Below are 20,330 nucleotides of genomic sequence, written 5' to 3'. Positions count from 1 at the left end.
GTATTCTGTTTTTATCGCCACTGACATACCATATTTTATCGGACTTGTTGGTTTGCCATTGTGTCAAATTGCTCATGTAGGTCTCTGTTGGTTGCTTATAGCTTTGATTTACAAAACCCCGAAGAGAGTTGGTGTTTACATGTGACGTACACACCGTCGATAGTACATGTGTGCCCTCTATCCGTTATCATAACCCAGGTGGCCAGGAAGGAGCAATCGTTTGCGAAAAGCATAATTACAAGCCATGTATTTTGTATCAGCTTCTAAGGGTAGTAAACAGGAAATATAAAAATGAAGTTAAACGTTCGGAATTTTTTAGATTAGGATAGATAATACTGCGTTACAATTTTAACGGTTAACTAAACTTCGAAGTTTATTGTATTAATTTATTTGCAGCTATTTTGTTATCGCTTCAAGTGATTATTTAGATGAAATATTCAGCTCCGAAAAGTAAACTTGGCTGGATAAACAATAGAAAGCGGTGAAGGACGTATACATATATTTGGTATATTTTTGTTACAATTCCTAAGCTGACACCAACAGCGTATGCATTCAATCGAGTTGATCGTGATTAATTAACTATTGAGACACTGCAAGGGTTTCAGTACGACGACTTCCTTTTGTCACACTTTCTAGCGCTATAGCCTAGTTACACAATTCTTAAATATGGATTTAAGTGAGGTCTGGGCATGTCGGTAAAATTGTTAGCCGATTTCTGGTACGAAATTGAAAACACTTAATGAAGCACACAGTACATATTTTGTAAGACGTGCTTCAACTGCTTAAGTAAGCAGTTAGGAAGCCAATTATACAATGAGCTGATTTCACTTTTCTTTATGTGTTCCAGGCGGTTATATGTGCCTCAGTAGGTTTCGCCACGGTGATTGGAATGCCCTTTGAGATTTTCTGTCATTTTTAGGTTAGGCTTTTTTGATGGCTAGCGTAGATTGGTGCGATATGAATTTTATCAGCTTTAATGTATTTTTCTAGCATCTAGAAAAGGCGCTGTTGGAAACTGATTAGGAGGCACTGTCCCTTGATTAAACTTAACGGACATTGCTTTATTTCATCACTCTAAAAATACACAGCGTCTTGAAAATACCATTCCCCACTATTCTAGTAAACTTTAGTGAATAAAAACTTTGAAGTCTATTGAGAACTGGTTAGTTTTTGTAGCGGTCCCAGCCATAAGCCGATACAGTTACTGCCCTTAGTGAAAACAAAGTAATTCTTATCAAGTTACAACGAAACGAATGTCTTCCGGCAACCTGCTAGTTAGTTCCCACAGGAGAGACATTAATAAACATTAAGATTCGCATCGCTATATTGAAATGGCTGCTAAAAAACCCTACCTACACATTATTGAAGCACTCTGAGAATAGTCCAATTATACGTATCTGGCAGCACGCAAGTTAGCAGACGAACATGAAATCAATCCGCTATATCATTTTGATACAATCAGTGTGCATAAGGAATCTACAAAATAATTACTTTGTGCTATGTTACGTAAATAACGTAGCTAGAAATAGAGTGTCTTCTATTCTGTGTTACACTTTAATCTCTAAATTTAACTTTGTAGTATTGCCGAAACGCGTGACCGTAATCGAATCAACCTATAATACTGGGGAGGCTTGGCGCCTTTTTCGAGCAGCTCAATGGCTTGGTAACGCGTAAAAAACAACTTTCGTTTTGAATTTCGCATTGATCGTCGTAACAATACACCTTCATTACTCAGCTCAAATTATTCTGCTTGTTTGTTTTCGTCTGCCATGGCTTATGATGCTTGGCTGAAATTCTTTTGGCCTAAACACGATTCAATTTGTTCTGAAGCGCGTCCGTAGGGAGCGATACTGAGCCACAGTAACCGTGTGCTAATTTCGAAATATTTGATAGGACCCTCTAATCGATGAAAATGGAGCAGACAACACCTAAAATTTCAAAACAAAGCAGCCCCCAAAAAAGCTGGCTCTAATTTCACGTCGAGCATTGTATACGCGTGATCCTAGTGAGGCACTATTATGCGGTTAAATAAACGTTCTATAATCAGGACAACCCAATCGACATCAACGAATTCGGCATTTGGATCGTATTTCGGTTCAGGTTTTGATTATCCATAAAACGAGAGAACGAGCCAATTAATTTACCGCTTCTTCGTCACCGAACGAACGAACCTGTTCATAGATACAAATTAAACAATCAAAAAGAACAGCAAACCGTAGGTAACTGGCAAGATAAAAGATATGAAAAGAAAAATGCTTAACAGAGTTGAATACGGACAGACGAGGTATACTGAATGTTAGGACGTTTAGTTACGGTTTGTTACCTATAATTGTAAGTTTTTATGATACGTAAGTTGAGTGGTCAGTTTCAGGCCATTATAATCAACTGGCTCTGATTTTTGCAACTGCTTTTTACAATTGTTTATTCACTTAAAAAATATATATAAATAGCACGGCATTCTAACGCCATTGAGCAAGAGTCCCATAAGGTTCGCTTACTTATTAAGAAAACATTCGCATAAGGAACATATGAAACTATCTATCTAGGTCCCGAATCGGGGTTGCAGTGTCAAGGAATGATAATTATATTGACGAAACAAGACCGTCAGAAATGACATTTCTGAAGATTTCGATTTTATTTCACTCCTATATATATATATATATATATATATATATATGACTCTTGGTTTCCTAGAAAGCTTTGCCTATTTGAAACTGATCTGCATATCTGCTTCTAAATCTGACATTGTTTGGTCTTACGTCGTTTAGATATAACTGGTTACTCACGACCACCATAACTGCAAGCGTGTCCGAGTTCTAAGGAACTAAAATAAAACGGCAACTTCGCTTACTGAATTCAACGAGGTCAATTTTCAGTGTCGGTCTCCTCATGTGCTTGCGAGACGAGCGTTACCTTTCCGGCTTTGAAAAGATATTGCCTTTACTCAATACGATTCATCATCCACTCGTAGGTGAGTGTTCAAGTCCTTTGTGCACTTTCGATACAACTGTCTAATATAGCTGGAGCAAACTGCCTCAGCTAAGGACAGGATTGCACCGATCAACTGCGGTAAGGGCACGAAAACAGGCGAAACGAATCGCTTCCACTTCTGGCCCATCAATTTGACTTTTTTTTTCTTTCGTCTTCTTCTAGCGTCCAGCCAAGAAGCGTAAAACATCTACTTTTTTGTTTTAATAATAAATTACGTCGTTAACAAAGTTGAAAATAATTCTCTTCATTACTAGCTAATATATAGATTGCTAAATCGAGTATTTTATATTTGGTATTTATTTCATCATAGCCCAGTATTGCTTACCGACCAGACAAACTTATTGCTTATTCGATATGTACACTGCTCCGGTAGAACTGTACACACAGTGCACTTTGTTATACTCCGTTGTAGCTCATTGAATTCCAAGCAGTATCATCAATTCGATCGTATGATTCTGGCTCAGTATTTGGGTTTCCGCACGGCTATCGTTTTGATTTGCTATAACCCTTTACGAAAAGTTTGCCGCTCAGTGACTCTGTTTCGTGATCATTGCATTAGTTTGATATAGATAAAAATTCGCGTTTAATAATCTGCAGCTTCAGTGTGTAGCGGACGTTTTCATGAAGGGGGTTCGTAGGCGAGGCCCATTTGATTTCGACAACAATTGAGGGAATCAAAAAACAAGGGTGTCCTGCGTGGGCTGGTCAGGAAAGACGAGAATGGCACAGCAGCTAGCTGCGGCTGCCCGTAGGTGTACCTCTTCGGCAATCCGAATTTTGGCGACCGTAATCACAACGGAGCTCAACGTATTTATTCTATGTCTGAAAACGGCGCTACATTCCTCGAGGAATGCGCTCTGTCTTCGATTTTTTTGCTTAGTTGCTAGTCCACGGCCAGTGCTGATCTGGCTTCTGATGGAGCCCGCGTAGGCCAGCGTAGAGCGGATACGGGCATGCAAACGACACTGGACGCCCGTTGTACGTATAGCAAACACGTTGACAGAAAAAATGGTCCCATAGAGCTTACGTTCACTCGCAAATAATGGTTGAATGATCGGCAGATTATGGGCCGTGTCAACGATGCTCTTATCGTTATGCTGCCCCTGTCACTGCTACTACACCTGCTTCTTTCCGATGCTGTAATGACGAAGAAGGAGCACATAAGGACACGGGTCAGACAGAGACAGACACAGATGCGTGCGAAGCTGTCCTTCGTCAGTTGGACATTCACTGCATTTCCGCAGTTTTCTAGGTTGATTTTTACCATGCATTACATTATTAGTTAACGTGGATGAGACTCTAGCTGACGCTAATTGAATGTCGTAAATCGATTTGGGCGTTACCCGGGACGAGTTCCACATCGTGCAGTTACAGAAATGGCAGTTGTCGCAATGGCAGAGGCGGCGGCAGCAACAGAACCGAACGGAAGAGGGGCGTGGATGTACATTTGAGTAATATCTGTGTCGTATGATAATGTCAAGTTGCACGTTCGCTTGACACGTTAGGCTGAAAGCATTATTAATGTTCTTTAGTCCGGCTTGGAATTAAAATTTACGACACTCTTACTCAGTGGGGTTATTACAATGGTTAGTGCAACGGTGGCTGGCAACGAAAAGGGTTAGAGGATGTCACTTAACCTTGATGATAAAGCGCAAAGCCTTTTTAATACTCCCAATGCAAAATTTCATTCAACTCAATTAGATGGTGGATTAAAAAACTAATACGAAATAATATTGGGCTGAATTAGACGTGAGGTTCCATGGGGAAGTCACATGGGGATATTTGCTACGCCGTTTCCCGCATTTGATACCTATAGAGAATTTATTCAGTTCATAAAAAATTAGAGCGACTCCTAGGTTATGCCGAACGCCGTGAATCGCACACCTAGTTCCAGCGTAACGATTTCAACTGTTCAAAACCATCAACGCCGGTTAAGTGTTGCATTAGACTCACAGACTCTGCGTTTACTTCCGCGAATTTGCGCCCCCTGGTAACGAAGCCTCCATGAAAGGACAGGGTTGGCAATGGATCGAACGACTGTTTAGCTAACATAGGATTTTCCCCTCTAGATGGCAGAGCGCCCAGTTTTATGTCGTGTACCATCAAGAAATTCTCAAAATATTCTATCTAGAAACAGTCGACAAATGTCGAAGCTAAAATGTATGTGTATGCATAGTAAATGAGTGTTTGCCTTATGGAATAGTAGTTTTTGAATGGACTATTGATCATGAACAGGCCGTGTGACCCACAAGATATCGAGATTCTGTTTAGGTATGGTGATAAAGAAGGTAATATTATATATGCGACAAAGTAGATGCGAACAAATGATTGGCGTTGAAGTGAACGACTGCCTACTTAGTACCTATAAGCGAGCTTTGATATAGAAAGATACTCCATGAGTTCCTCATTGAATTTTCCTGTGGGATGAAGGGACCCCGCTTCAGTACTGATCTACTCAATCAATAGACGTTCCAAAAAAGACAAAACCCGTTTCGATAGTTGCTGGTCGCTCTCATAGGGGTCTGTTTTGCTCTTAAAGGACTCGATAAAAAAACAATCTAGTTGATACAACAGCGTTCAATCATCTGTTATATATATAAAATGGTATGTCGTGTATAAATGTAACGCGATTGACGAAGGACATTGTCCAATCATCTGTTTTGTATAGACTGTTTAAGGCCAAAAGGTGAAATCGACAATAATACTTTCGGCTTATAGGCGACTGTTGAGAATTGTTGCGCGGTAGATGATATAATATACTAAAGAATTGTATCGACATGTCAAAGGAGATACATCTATATCGTCGAGCTCCTAGAGATGATTCCTATATCAGGAGAACGGCCGCCCTGAAATGTTTTGATTTTCCGCGTATCTATTCGATATAGTGTCCTTCTAAGCAAGTCATGTAAGCGAGTTGTGCTTGAATAACCTAGAATAAAAACGAGTAGGTACTGTAACTGTGTACCTCTGAGAAGTCCATTTTCAAAAGAGAACAATTAGAGAGAGATTGTAACAATTAAAATAAAAGAAAACAGTTTTTTGAGACCAGTATTTGAATCAGTGCGAGTTCGTGGACGAAAACAGACCATCGAATGGCTTGACCTTCGAATAAATATATTCATATAATGACGCAGCTTGTACAGACTAATTTATACCGATTGAGCTCGATATATATACGGAGCAGACGGGGATCTTCGAGTTTTGCAGGACCACGTGGGACAACGTAATGCGAAAGTCTTCATATTAACTTTCAAAGTAGGTCTATTAAAAATATTGAATATGGACCTTAGCTAGATTTTGCCTAATAGAATATCTCAATTTAATGATAGTTCTTCGATATATTGTCTCTTTAAATAAAATATCATGTTATTAATAATATGATGATTTAATGTCCGGCTTTAAACAAAACCGAGCAAGTAATGTAAACGAGGAAGCTGATGCTTACTGTAGTAGCATACGAGAGTCTTCCTAGTAATTAGATTCGAGATAAAATTTAAGAAAATTAATATAATCCCACGGCAAACACCGACGCGCAAAAACAGTAACATTTCTTTGTGATAAAGGCTAATTTTATGGACCGTTTAGTCCAGGACAGAGTTTAGGTATTAAATCAATGACCAGTGTTGCGATCGTGATTATAAAGATGACATCATATTTTAGTAATACAATTATCTATAGTTAGGATTTTACAGCATCCATAGTTTCTTCATAACCTGCTCGTCCCGACCCGATAACACAACTGGTATAATCTAGAACGTAGCACGCAAGGAAATGAAAATAATACGTCAACTTCCGACATAGAATCTCGACATGCCCACGTTACAGTTTAGTTACCAATAACGTACTAATTATAAAGGCTGGTTAAAAAGTATTGCAAATGATTGTTATTAATAAACTACAATAGGCGTTCTTCTGAGCATTTCCTGCCTTCAACTTGATGGCATGTCGCAACGCACACTTCGATTTTTTACACTTTCCCCTAATTAATCATTTTTAGTGAGGTACCGTTATGATGATCATCATCCGTTACTGCAGAGGGCAACAAAAAATCGAAAAGTAGTGTCAAAATTTGCCGAAAAAAGCGTCAAACATATGTGCGGTAAAGCAAGATATTAATATCGTAATGTTGAACTGGCTCGTCGATATTGCTATCTTTGAGCTCGGCAAGCCTATTATTTGAGTGATTGCCACGATTTTCCAGCGCCTTCTCATCGCATATATACTATATACCATAACAATACAAGGTCTATCCTAATCTATAGCACGATTTCAAATTTTATCTCCAGTTTATTTCAGTCGGCCTATTTGATTTTTTTTAAATTTTTTTCACCTACGATTTTGTCTCGACTGTGATTTAGTAGAGTTAATATCTTGTTTGGTAAAGTATTCAACAAAAAAAAAAAAAAAAAAAAAGGGTTAAAATTGCAATTGGTTTCGCATACAAAACTATTGGTCATAGCTGGAACAGTACGTAACCAAACTTGTGCAAGAATCTAAATGTTTTAATGGCCTTAGTAATTAATGAATTTTTAGGTTTCCAACCTATTATAATTCGTCAGTGGTATCTTAGCAGGCTCACGTAAAAAAAAAGTCAACTCTTTTTTAAATCAAATTCATTGTAACTATTTAACGTGGAGTATAGCGTGAGTATTGCGCAATTGTGAGCCTATAACCCGACCTGAATCCTGATACATGGATTAATATTCACAGAGAACGAAATCTGCTCAAAATTTGTCCGATCATCCTGTCGAAAAGCAGGAATAAGCAATCGTTGGTCTGGCACGAGATCTTCAATTCCTTCGTGTTGCTAGGTGAGTCTGTGTGGCACCCGAAACTCTGTCAGTCCTAAGGAAGGACAAAAGGCAGACTAGAAATGTATGATCTAACCTAGTACCTCCTAGCACCTTGCTCACGCGTTTACGGCTCGAACGATATATTTAATAGCCACGTATTAAGGAACCGAAAACCAATACAATAGTCGAGAAAATTCTGATGGCAAAAAATATATTTTGTCACCCAACCATTTCAAAAGCGATCATACAATACTGCTACAATCTGCTCCTGAAAATAATTCGATTTAAAAAAAAAATATTATTATATGATTCTTAAGTAATTTCTAAAATGATTCCATCGGTTAGAGTGCCTGAAATGTTTCTTGGTGATCTCTCACTTAAATATAATAGACATTACATAACACTGACTATAAAAATGTTTTTTTTTTTTTTTTTTTTGTGAATAAGCTCATATTATAGTTTAACGTTACTAAGAATACGTTTTATTTGTGAAGAAGTCGCTTTAGTTAAGAAATTTGAAATAACCGAAGTTTCCGATTTTCATGATATTGTGCAACTACAGCACGAAGAAGTGAAAGTAGAATTAGATTTATGCCGATTTTACTGTTCATTGAGTGGTTTATATAGGTTTTTAAAACTCCATTTATAAGACCTTTTCACTCTAGTGGCTCAATAACGGACGTCATTTCTCCTATCAGAGTGAGTCTTGAACATTTTTGATTTAGTACTATATATAGATGTTGTGCTATCTTAGTAACGTAAAACTCTAGTAATAAACATTTTTCGATCAATGTTTTCCTAGCAGCCAATGTTCTCCATCCCTAATTATCGTTTTGTGAAGTACAAATTTAGTTGAACTAATAAATTGGCTTGGCCCATATTTAATTTGGTGCATATAGCTGGTTCAAATTAAGTCCATAACTCTTTTAGTGTTATGTTTATATCCGCTAACTACAAAAGCAGGCTTAAACTGAATGTAGGACAACGTCACGTTAGTATATTATGTATTACTATATATGAGTGTGCTGAAAAAATACTTGTGATACACGCAAGTTTGACGCAAGCGCCCGCAGCAGAAACGCATAAAAGTCACGACTTTGCGAGTTTGATTAGCCAGACCAGTGGACCAAACTACAGATGAAAATAACCTTAACCCTCGTGGTCATCTGTGATATGAACCATGTGGGTTTTTGCCAGACGTTATGAGCGTCTACCAAAAAAACTCGAACATTTTAAGGACGAGAACCCAATTGTAGGGACGTCGTCCACATTAATTATACCCGACGATTTGCTACAAAATGAATGCGGTACGTAGTAAGTACAGCAGTCATTTGTTACAAGGTACCGATACGTATAACGTGAGATTATTATAGTGAGATCTATTATCGTCGTACGGTCTGCGGTAGCTCAAAGGGTTCGAGCTGTAGAATGTTACGGCGATACCGGAGATGCACAGCAGCACAAGTAATTGAAAGGAAAAAACCCGCAATGAGGTTAGACAGAGCGAAAGCAACGTAAGTCCTGTTGTATTCGATCATGTTGGAAAAGGAAAAACAGGTAAGGCAGAGTAGTACGGTAGAGACTTTGCGTAAATGCGAAGGCTCCACCCGGTGTAAAGTAACGGGAAGAAGTAGCAGCGTGCTAATGAGAAACTCTTTGAGAGCAAGGAGTTTGATGGTTGGGGCAGCGTATACCGTGTGATATACAATGGCGGAGACGAGATACTGATAGACACTGACAGATATTGACAAGCCCGTTTTCTGCACCTACGGAGTGCCCTCCACAATAGCAAAAGCTATAGCTGTACTGGTAACAACGAACAACGATAGCAGCAGAAGTAGGCCCGGGCTGCTGTACGGGCTTGAGAGACTAGAGGAATATTCAGGATGAGTAGTTACACAGGCACAGTGCCTGGCGTTTCGACGACGGAGCTGAAAACTTCTGTTGAAAGCCGTTAAAAAATAACAACGAGCAAAGCTATCGGGAACGACCTGCGAAACCAAGCAGTAGGTTCCAACACGCGTAATTATTAGCCGATAAGGTAGTCTGTTCACACGGTAGGGGCCTTGCCTATCAGGAAGGAAACATACGATTGTTCTCGGTGCGCGGGTTTGGGCAGAAACACAAACGGAAAGTAAAGCACGCTCTTGTCGATAGTTGTCGTGTTGTGTGGCTATTGTCATTCTGTTTGTAGGCTCGGTCACTACATTAGAAAAGCGGGAGACAATGTTACTGTTCATTGTTGCATCCGACAACACAACCTTAAGGTTTGTCCGTCCCAACTGGCACAGATCTGTGTCTTGCATTCCAAGCACAACAACTCGTCTCGAATTATATAGCATAACGACAACCAAAGCGACTAGCTTTCGGATAAAAATAATATTACGTGTTAATAATAAGGAGCAACGGTAAAGTAAACCAAATAAATGTCAATGCCACGCCTGCGTCGTTTGTTTTCTAGTATCTATACTGAATCAGCTGTATGTATTAGCTACGAAAAAACTCGTGCGGCAACTCCGAGGAGCCAGCAGAAGGTTGTACTCGGTAGGATATATATGTGAATGACATAGTGTAACTTATGTGAATAAATGATCTCTATGATAAAAATAACTTACTTTTCAAGTTATGCTACAGTTTAATGGCATGTGGATAGAAAATTGGTTCCCCTATAGAAAAAAAGAAGGTTTTCCAAGTATTCCAGGCGAAAAAGATTGTAATTATATTATTGAAAGTCTATCCTTCAACGTAGATTAGTGGATGATTACATTATAATGCAGTCACTCCTATATGTTTATTTTGTAAAATAACTTGCTTGGCAGGTAACCCTTGCGATGCTGTTATTTCTCCAAAAATAACTTCTGTACATAATTGTATTTACCAACAGCCGTGGTCAAAATCAAATTGCTGTGCCTAAAGCTGCTTACGTTCAAAAACATGATAATAACTCAAATAAAACCTTTTCCTATATATGAATGGCTTTTTTTTTTGCATTATCAGCTGTGTGGGCCAATCCATTCTTATTTCAAATTTGTCTGCAAAGAGAGCGCCCGACCTAGCGTACTATACGTCACCTACTTAGAACAGGTATCAGAGCTTAGATCAGAGCTGCTTTATATGTTTCGAAAATCGTGTGTAATTTGTACTCGGGTGTCGGACCAACTCAGGGCATATTTGGTAAAGTCCGCACTCGAACGTCGATTGCCATATCTTTCGTACGTTTGTTTAGCCATAAAACAGGTCACTGCCTTTGTGCAAATGCTCCTTCTTTAGGAAGCCTTTCAACAGTTTCCCAACGCCTCGGTGGGCTGTTGGGCATTCCTACAGGTTTGATCTTTATTTCTGCACAGTTGTGAGCAATCCGTTTCGAAGGTGACAGGATCCTAAGGGGTTTTAACCATGTCATGTAGCAAAGCGAATTATCTATTTAATCGTGTATGTTGAATCAAAGACTTGCTCCATCAATGACTTTAAATATGGTGGACCTACTGGATACATTTTTTTGAGGGACCGACAGCGTTTTATAAGCCAGATGAAGCTTGTACAACGGAAGCCTAACTCTGAAGGCTCATAACTGCCTATAACTGATAATAAGCCTATAATTGAAGGCTTAATCATTTGAAGGTCGTGCTTTAAAGCATGCCATGCGTTGCGTTTGTACTGCATTGTTTTCGATGAGCCGTATTCGACGAAACAGATAACCGATCGAGCTGGATTTAATTCTAATGCTAGCTAAGTTCTTCTATTTCAGGCGCAAAACATTAGGTCTATTAAGAAACTTCCTTAGCTGACACACGAAGGATCAAGAATGACAGATTGAAGCATTTTTTAAGCGATCTATTTTATCATTACCTGCTTTTAGGCAACTGCTGGCTCGTTTGCGCAAACCTGTTTTTTCTGCATAAGCCAAAAAGGAGGTAATCGATCACTGAGTTTCTGTCGATTACATGAGTTCGCAACGCGAATAATAACGAGATGCTTCTGCAAACCGCAGAGCGCGGGCTTCTGCTCTGCGGGGTGCTGCTCCATGGTCACAGCAGCGGACAGGAAGCGTGCATGCCCAGACATTGAATCGAAATAATTGGCTTTTTGATCAGACTCTCTTGAACAGATCCGATATCTTTTTTTGGCCAAACGGTTTAAGAGACTTCAGAATATATCCTGTCATTGCACATGTAGTTTCCTAAAGTGTTTTAAAAGCGGCTGCACGCCTACGTCGGGGACCTTACATTCAGTTCGAACTGCATGAGAAGTTGTCGTTACATTTTGGCATATGATCGATTTCGAAATTCACAGAGGGCATCCATACGGAGTTCTGCATGAACTATCTCAAATGACTATTTCTGTGTAGCTCGATGAGAAGCCAACGTGTTAGTAGCAGTAAAAACACCGCGCCTCGGAAGAATCGATTTAACGCAGAAGAGTATCCCCATAACCTCTAACGTCAACCTATACGCTTCGTCAGATCTAGCGTAAAGAACCATTCTAACCAGATAAGTTTAATAACGCATCAGTTTAATAACGCATCCGCCAGATATTAATTTGCTAAACGTCGCCTTTCGTTCCGCTTGGGGATTTTATTTTCGCCATGAGTTACGTATTTTCCTGTCAAGCTTAGGTAAAGACATGTTATGGTCCAGGTTCGAACCCGGACATGGACACACTGTATGTTTCGTATTGGCCGGGTCTGATGGGATGCCTAGCAGCTATGATACCGAAACACAGAGATTATTATTTATTATCTTGTAGTAGGCAGTCTGCTTCGTATCCTCCTTGACTGAGAATCCTGCATATAGCTTTTATTGTACGCTATAGCATGTTTATTTGCATGAACCGAATAAAACATATATGCCACTAGTATGTTTTTGTAAATTACTCGTCCCTATCCCTTAATCCTTTCCATTGCTTGTGTTCTATTTTGGGTAATAATGTGTACCACCAATACGAAGGATTTTTATTTAGCCAGTGCCACTTCATGTCGAAGTAGCGCTGTTACATACAGGTGAGGCCTGTTGTCTCTTTTACCTTTAATTGCTTTCAATCGTTCTTTGCGGCATTCCGTTCGGCCACAAGCGTCCACAGAGACTGCTTGACGAGGCGGCGTCAGAACCTACCTCCGACAACTACAGCTGCGTTTCCTGTAACAACAAGGAGAGCGCTGTCATGGAAGCCTGCTTCGGCGTGGAGTAGCCGTCCTCGCTGTACATGTTTACTTTGAGCAAATGAAATGAGAACGGTAACTATCGCAATGAACGACCGAACCAAGCGACCAGCTAACAAGCCATCATCCTTCAGCAGCTCCCGATCTATAACTGCCGGCTGCCCTAAGCTTATCGACCCGTTTATGCATTCATGACAGCGTCCATAAGGACACTAGTTTTTCTTTCCTCAGGCTTTACTCGATTCATAATGAAAACGAAAACCGGTCCAGAGGAACCCTTTCCAAAGCTGACAACAAGAGAAAAGCTATTAGTTAGATGCAAAAACAATAAAAATTTCATGCGAGTTGCGTACTATGATTTGTACAGTGCTAATTCGTGGTTCAGCTTGACCCTGTATGTATGAAGAGCGATAGGGGGATCGCTTTTGCTTATGTCGCGCTAATGTTTGGACAGGAAGGAGTCGCGCTCTACACTGTGGAAACTAGCAGCGGGTCATATGCTATACTCTGGCCATAACGAGCTGCGTGAGACCGGAGGGCATTTGAAATTGAGGCTGATCTGAGTTGTTACAGTAAATTGTAAAGGTAGTGAGAGTTTCAGGCCGTCAGGGTGCCGTCAAATTGGTACGAGAACAACCGTCAGCGCATGTTGAAGGCTCTAGGCAAGTCCGGAAACAAGTCTAACGTTGACGGGCTGATGGCATTATAATCAGTTGTTGCTTTCATACCTCTAATAGCCATAACAGCAGACAATACGGCAAGCCCAAAAATATAGAGTGTATAGCTTACGTAGTACTGAATGTACAACCAATATCGGAGGTATCAACAACAATAGTAATGCTAACGGAATAATATGTTTATGCAGTTTGCTAAGAAAAGACAGATAAGGTAACTTCCACAGCAAAAATTTTCTCTCCGAATTGCGTTGACTGCTTGGAAAGCTAGTTTTAGAATAACTTATGATATTTTTGGCATCTATCAAACACAGGCCAGACCTAAAAGGTCAGGAGTGTTCGCTTGGGTTGCAACCAAAGCCAGCCTGCTGATATGGATCAGCAAATATGGTCTAGATGCTTATAATGAATATTTAATCGACATCTACACTATCGTTATAGTAACTATAGGTCATTAAAGTTGCTCGAGTATTGTCACTAGAGAACTGTAATAAATAGAATTATTAATTTACCTTCTTTTATTTAACTTCTTTAAATAAATCAATCTATTCATTGATCTACAGTATTTAGCTTACCGCAATACTCTGCGGGTACACATACTCGTGAAAATGTCTAGCTACTCCACGGTGTTTGATTCTTATCATCGATTCAATACCCATGACGCAGAGCATCCTCTCATTGTCCAGCGAAACGGTCACCCGAATGAGTGCAGTGATTCGGTGTCAAGAACGCGGATGGACGTAGTCGGCAGACGCGAGGAAGACCACTAATCAATTGGCCAATCTCTTCTCTGACTGTACGCGCTTTCCAGTGCAATTATGTACCACGCGTTCTTCCCATTTGTCTATCACCCCGAGGCCAACAATTTGTTCAGACAGGTCGTCAACTCGCTGACGTATTATACTACGACTAAGTGACCCTATATTCGAAAACACAAACCCAAAAACGTCCCGTCCTCTTTCATTAGGCGCGAGCTTCATGTCGTTTCTAAATGATGATTAATGGAGATTTATTTTCGCTTCTAGCTTGCCGCTTCGCTGCGACGGGACACCAACAAGCCCGAATGTAGCGTTTGGTAATTGCATTGCATGATCATAATAATAAAACTGTTTTGCCCAGTGGATAAGCTTACTATTTAGAGCTAGGCAGTATGGAACAAAAAATGCCTCTCTGGTGTATTTCTCGGCAAAAGTGTTCGTTTCCGGTCAGATCGAGTCTGTGTACGGTATCTCAAAACAAGCCCATTTTTCCTCAGCAGTGATGTAGACGCGACGCATCGTACGCGTTTGTCACCTAGGATCATCATTGATGCAGCAAATCCAGTAAAATTTTCGATAGCGTTTGCACTGGTTATTGTGATATTTATGCGGTGGGCTTTATTTTCAGTAAATACACCTGGAACTCCTGGCAAAAATTTACCGCTCACCTAACGTCTCGAGAACTACCCCTTCTGACAGAGGTTGGCTTAGCGTACTTAAAACAGGCACAGAGAATACGGACTCGTTCCATCCTGGTATCCTATATCATGAAAACCAGTTATCGGATGTTATCGTAGTTTTTTTTTAACACTACCTAACGGCAAGACGTGAATACTCACAAACTCTTAATGTTAAAGTAAGTTATTCAATGGCGGAAGGAGTAATAGCAAAATGACACGGGTGTTTTTAGATATACAGTTCTGTCTTATTTCCATAATGGCTGCAGTTGAGTGAGAATGGACCAGTGTGTATGGGCATGTAGTAAGACGTAGATCGATGTAAGCCCCCTAAACCTGGCTCGATTGCACTTTACATTACCCGGAGTTCGTCAGATTTCTCGCTTGGCTCGACTCAGATCAAAAGCAGGGGTCTGCAGGCAGGTATTACCCATCAAACATATGTACATGAATTGTCAGCCCTTTTTAACATTAGACTTCTAAGAATTCTGAGTATTTCGGGTATTGTTTTCTAGTTTTCTAATCACAGCTGGTTTCTAGGTTATGACACCTAACTGAGTACTTTGGCTGGCTTAATGTTGAACTTGGAAATGCTTTGGCAATTGTCGGGCCGTATGGTTACATGTGCAAGCGCGCCGCTATACCGAAATATTGATGTCATTGGATATAGACCTGAAGCTGACGCTTATCTAAGGATTGTTCAACGTGGTTTAGTTTTAGGTTGTAGTGGGTCATTCAAATTTGCCCGCCTGTTTTCCTTTGGGATAGATACTTTGTTGGGAGCATTCAGGAAATGCACACAGTTTATGTTGCGCCTTATCATTTCGGTCTAAACTAAGAGGCAGTCGACAATTTTCACTCAGACACAGGTCTTTTGAAACTTCTAAAATTTTGAATTTTGTATGTGTTTACCTCGATTGAATCATATGGCACAACTAAATTTGTCTATATGGGCTGACGCGTATCGATCCATCTGTCCAGTTAGCAGGTAAGGCTTTGGTACTGTCACCAATATATTCTACCTAATACATTGATGAATATGTGAAATTGAAACGTTATCTATGCATTACGATATTCGTTCATTCGCTAATGACATCAATAATACAGCACGAATTTATCTGGTCCTACCGCTCGGCCACGTACGCTATATCGTTGTAACGATGCTTGTTTTTCTATTAAACTTAGAAACACTTGAAATGGTCTAGTTTTGCGCGTAAAAAGTGCGCGCAGGCAGCGTTCCTTTCGTGCTGCGAGAGGCCAGCTGTCAAAAACAATGCTCAACCAAGGCAGTAACAAGTGCTAAGGTCGAAACAATTTATACTACAGATCCATACAATTAACATCACGATACAACGTCGTCGTCATAGCATAGTAGCAAAATTATCACTTGGTAATGCTCAGACACGTAAGGCACACCTCGATGCTTCAGGACTTCATGAAGCAATAGAATAGGCGGTGGATATGCTGATTTTACTTTTCGTTCAACTCCTACAGATTATTCGCATTAAGCCCGTTTATCCTGACAGATTTCTCACAGCGGTATCAATTTGAGTCATATATGGGCGAGTAGAGGTAGCGGAAATGCAATGAGAGTCTATAGAGACCCAAGTGTTTCGAATTTAGCCGGTGCCAGTGGTTAGGTACTCTATCACACGGTCGGCTTCCAGTACGAAACAAGGTGTGTGCACGCGTGGACTTGAATCTAGGCCATCATGTGCCTTTCATGAAGGCCTGGGCCAACTCAGGGCACATGTAATTGATAAAGTGTTCGTTATTAAAACTAGCGAGTTCAATGCGAAGAAACTACTCACGTCAACTTCTACTTGCAGGTACAAAGTACGAAGAGCAAATGGCTCTAAAATAACCAAGGTTACTAAACCTTCACGCGTCACTACCATCGGGGCAGTTTCTGTGGTGAGTGAACGAGCAGATAAGAAACAATACTTCCGCATATTGTAAGAATTTCAGCTAAGACGGCATCTCCTCATTTCCAGCTAGGCAGAGCGAAACAGGTGGTGTTTTTGTGCGGGTGAATAGTATAGACATCCATTGATGCATATTTAGACGGTTATGTAATATCTTCGTAGAAACGAAGCAGGCGATCGGTTGTATCTATGCACATGCGGCTTTGGTTGTTAAAGCAATAACCTAGCATAGGGTTTTGTACAACGCTCTGTCACGAAGCGCGTGACGAGCACATCCATGAAGTGGGGCAATAGTTCTTCGCCACAAATACGTATTTATAGGAAAGATATAGCCTATTTCAGATTTTAATTATAATATTATGGAATTATGGAAATCAGAAGACTAAGCAAAAAACTAAGCGTTGGTATAGGAAAGAAGGTTAATAGAGCGTTAAAGTTCAAATGCTTCTAAAACACATATCCTGATATCAAAAAGAGAACGAAAAACCATAACTTGGCTTGATGGACGGATAAATGCATAATTAATAAGTAAGCAACACTTAAACTGGGTAAGTTTTTAGTCTAAATCGAATTAACGCAGTTCCGAACCAAGATCATCAGAGAGGTAGAGAAAGGCTGGTATGAATTAATTCAGTATTATTGCAGTCAGAAAACGGTGGCCGAAGTTCCACACTTTTCTCGGGGCGTGTGCGCGTATGTGGGGAGATCGAAGACAGGGCGACTGTGCGCCATTATGTACTGTAGTTGTGCGTTGTTTGCCCTCGCCGTTTATCTGGTATTTGTGTGCCTGCTGTCGGCTATCAGTCCTAATGGCTAAGAAGGCTGTGACTTTTCCACCCTAACGTTAGTGACCCAACGTTCTACGAGCATCAGTATGCTGGCCGTGGATATATATGGGCTCCGCCCAAGGGCGTAGCGCGGCAGACCCGATTAGGTCACTATTGCCGGTACAGCTCTGAACATACACACTAGCCTCCAAACGCCGTTCATAATACTTTCTTTGATTCCACCAGCAGATTCCCCCGTGGAACCTAGCAGTTCTTTTGGTCTCATCGGGCAGGTTACCCCTTCTGTGCTTAGTTGTCTTTGCCGTGCCTTGGTCTACCAGCCCCTTCTTTATATACGTTCCGAGGGTTTCCAAAATCTTCAACCTGTTTCCTACAATGCCTGCCCCGACGCTGCTTCGGGGAAGGCAACTCGGCTGCAAAGGAACCGCCCACACGATTAAATTGCCTTCGACACAAATGATTGTACATTTGGGCTATCGCGACAGAAGAATTACGGGCGTTTGACTATTGTATGTGTATTTCGATTTTCACTTTCTTTCAAGGTCTTCAGCAATGGCCTAAGTTAAAAACCTTCCATTCAGTCCCTGTGATGACTCCAGCCATAATGGAGTCATTACCGTATATGCAAGGGCCAGACAGAAGGGCGTCGACCCCCCACTAGAGAAAGATTCGCGAAAGCACCTCCAAGTGTGCAAAAACACTCTCACAACTCTGGACCGGTCGCGACGGATGATCTGGGTATAGTGTCCATTATGTCTCTACGTATTGCGAGGTGACTAAGTCAGAAAACCGTGTACTCTTGTGTTTACACAGTTAATAGAACTTCCATAGAAGAAAAATGAATGCCCACGCTATTCAACAATTGACCCAGGCAAATCGGTTGGTCTTCGAATAATAGTAGAAATAATAATAGTAGTCCTAAATAGTAGATTGTAGCATAAGTCGTTGCGATTTTTCTAATTGTTTATTTGTTTCTGCCTCTCTACAACTAGTTTAGTTCTACACATTATTCTAAAAAGGTTCTTTTTTTTTCATAGGCCGAGTGTGTCTTTGTTGTGCAGTGAACCGATTTTTAGGTGGAGTTTAAGCCAAACAGACAGTTGTTCTATTCTACGTAATTTTTGCCGAGATCAAACCCTATTAAAGCAACCCAGAATATGCCCAAAACGACCACTAAAAGGTGGGCTGCGGAGTTCTATAATGGTATTTCAGAACTGAATGATGCAATTCGCTTCGATGAGGCGTTCGATTGAATTATCGACTTGAACTAAGGCCTTTTTGAAGGAAGACGGCCGACAAAGAGCGCGTGAACTGCAATCATATGCTGATCGACAAGCATCTTGGATTTAAGGGATCTGTTTCAAATTGAAAAGGATAAATCGAATAACAAGCACAAACAAACATTGCCTTTGATTGTCGTTCAACACCTCGTCCTGCGCCGGACAACATACAGGCATCATGACAGCCTTCTAGCAATCATTGTTTCCGTAGACCGAAATGTTTTTATAACAATATGAAGCACCGAAAGAAGCAGGTAGCGTCGCGAGGCAAGCTTAAAGTTAAACTAAATCTTTTTCTTAGAAGGACCATAATTTGCGTTTGGTAGGACTAGGAGGACACACGAAGACATTGTTGAAAAACAGAGGACAGTCAACAAGGATGTATGTATAGCAGTGTCGTTTCGATTGAATCAGCTTATCCCACAAGAGAGACGAAACACGTACATCCCTCTACACGACAACCTCAGACCACACATCGAAATGGTCGCTAAAACCGCTCTTCAGAAGCTCGAGCAAGAGCCTTTTTTGCACTCACACAATTCATCACGTCTCGTGCTGACGGATTCGTACCCTTTCTTATTACAGGTAAGTACCACTGCTGGCAAAACACAAATGTATGAGTTTGACAACGAAATATTTATATATATATACATAACTATATATACACATATATAGTTACCTAGTATTTTACGTTAGATCTTAGCACTTGATAATTGCAATCTCTAAATTTTATGTGAACAACATGCTAGTAAATTGAACCTCTTTGTATATAAGATATGGGAAAAATAAAAGTTATTCCATCGCACGAACATATTTCACTGCTTCGAATGTCTGGCCTCCTTTACATTTCCATGGACCAGCTGTCCAGATTGTTTGCCGGTTTAGTAACTTCGTATTAGCTAAAGGACCCTGGCCAAAATGACTTTGCTCGTCATTTCTATTCTTGCATCCATCCACGTGCTAAGTCGGTGCTCATTGAGGTGGGAGCACAGAATGCGTCCTGGCAAAACAGTGAGTGTGGAAGCGCGTCTCGTGATGAAATAGAATAGAAAAAAAGGAGACATAGGGCAGCACACTGTGGAAAAGGAGATATACTTGGTCTGCATACTTACGTTGTGTTGAGACAAGTGTTTTTTTTCTAGAGATGACGCCCATAAATAGTGAATGACTGCACTCAGACGAAAAAGGTCACACAAATCCAAAAAAATACACAGACAAAATAGAAACAGAGACCTCGCTACTGTCCGTTGCTAACTGCTGCTTTTCGTTTACATTCATCAGTCCGT

This window comes from Varroa jacobsoni, unplaced genomic scaffold (genome assembly GCF_002532875.2).
Source record: "Varroa jacobsoni isolate VJ856 unplaced genomic scaffold, vjacob_1.0 scaffold_1302, whole genome shotgun sequence".
NCBI lineage: Eukaryota > Metazoa > Arthropoda > Arachnida > Mesostigmata > Varroidae > Varroa > Varroa jacobsoni.
The sequence above is the reverse complement of the archived record's forward strand: the minus strand, read 5'-3'. Positions refer to the sequence as shown.